This window comes from Bison bison, unplaced genomic scaffold, assembly GCF_000754665.1.
Source record: "Bison bison bison isolate TAMUID 2011002044 unplaced genomic scaffold, Bison_UMD1.0 scf7180017855147, whole genome shotgun sequence".
NCBI classification, from domain to species: Eukaryota; Metazoa; Chordata; class Mammalia; order Artiodactyla; family Bovidae; genus Bison; species Bison bison.
Genome location: NW_011485720.1, coordinates 5,298 through 7,232, shown reverse-complemented (window position 1 = coordinate 7,232; position 1,935 = coordinate 5,298).

Here is a 1,935-nt window from a genome sequence, read left to right as displayed (position 1 = left end):
CTCTCATTGCAGATGGATTCTTTACCAGCTGAGCCACCAGGGAAGCCCAAGAATACTGGAGTGGGTAGCCTATCCCTTCTCAAGATGTACATTTATCGCAGCCAAGGAATCAAAGCTCGAGTACTCTAGAAGTTCCCCTTGATATCTATCCTCCATCCTTGCTGCTTCAGTACCCCACTTTCTTCTTGCCCTGCCTCCAAATGAAAATGAATTCCTGTTTGGTTCTTGAATGGACAAAGCTCAAATTAGAAAGCCTCCTGCTATTCAGGAGGTCATTTTGGCACACTGCCCCCTGTCATTCCCCACCACTCCCATCCCTAGCACATTTTCTTCTGGGAACTGGCCTAGGCTACAGGGACTAAAGGAAGGGCCTAGGACAAATCAGGCTGAGGATCCATTCCTGAGGATCGCAGGGAGAAGGGAAAGAAAGAGGGAGGGGTGGAACTGGGTGGCCTTTGGGCTAAATCAGATAATAAACGTAAGCCACCTGCCGTTTGAGGCCAGAGTATAAATCGCTAATCGGTTTGGGACTTGCACATCCGCTAATGAATTTCTCTCTATTCCCAGAAGGTCTCTCTGGAGCCGCCTCACTGGCAGGGGGCCAAGCAGGGAGTTTCTGGGGGGTGGGGGCAGCTCTATGCAGCCTCCAGCCGTGTTTCTCCTATCCCCCAACCCCTTTCAGCCCCTCCCAGCCCCTGTCCCCCGTGCTGCTTGCCAGGTTGGAAAACTCAGAGAGAAGAGATCAAAGGCAGCCAATGCCCCATGCACCCCGATGAGTGCTCCCAACCTTGGCCCTCTCTTTTCCCTGCACCACCCTCAACAGCCAGCAGCTTCCTTAGTCTCTCTGACAGGCTCATGGATAGGGGCAATGGATAGAGCACTGGCTATGGGGTAAATCCAACCTAACTAGGCTCCATCCCAGCTCTGCTTCTCCGGGCTTTGGTTAATCCAGCTGTGAACTGGAGACCATCATGTCTGCCTCATGCAGTGGTTTGAGGAATAAATAAAGCCGTGTAAGAGAAGCTCCTACCCTAATGCCTGGCACATAATTGGTGCTAAATTCATGAACTTTATCTCCTGCTTCTCCTCTAATATCATCCAGACCAGGGGTCAGCCATTCTTGGCCTCCAAGAAGGAATTATCAAAAATGGAAGCTGAATGAAGTTGGGTGAGAAATGAAAAGCTTCCTGACCAGGCCTGTCACCCCACTCCCAGCTTTGGCTTTTAATGTCAGCAGCACCCACTGCCACCTATCTGGACTTCAGAAGTGGCTTCAGGGGCCAGAGTTGAGGGCTGGATGGACCAACTTCTCCCCTTCTAGTGCATTCTGTAGCCTAGGGACCATGGGCACAGCCCTCTGGGCAACTCCTGGGTACTTGAGGCAGCCTAGGAAAGGCCTCAGGTCACCACCACTGGGGTAGAGGTCCTTTCATGTCAGGTCACAGATAGCTACAGCTGTGGGCTCTGGGCTGTGTCTCTGCCCACTTGCTCTGTCCATGTCCATCCCTGTCTGATACCCCTTGATTCACACAGATTCAGGCAGCCAGCACAAAGCTGTGCCCCTGATATGACATATGCAGGGGACAAGCAGAGATGCTACAGAGAAAATAACTTGGGGTCCCCAGAGAGTTCATATTTTGGCAGAGAGCAGGCCAAAGGATTTTAACTGAATGACTGTATGTGTCCAGGGAGGGACACCAATGTGGGCAAATAGAGGTCTCCCCATTGGCCCTGAAGCTAGCTGCTCCTTCAGCAACACTCCCGGTCACACCTGCAAAGAAGCCTGACAGTAAAGAATCCACCTGCAATTCGGGAGACCTGTGTTTGATCCCTGGGTTGGGAAGATCCCCTGGAGGAGGGCATAGCAACCCACTCCAATATTCTTGCCTGGAAAATCCCATGGACAGAGGAGCCTGGCAGGCTATAGTCCATGGG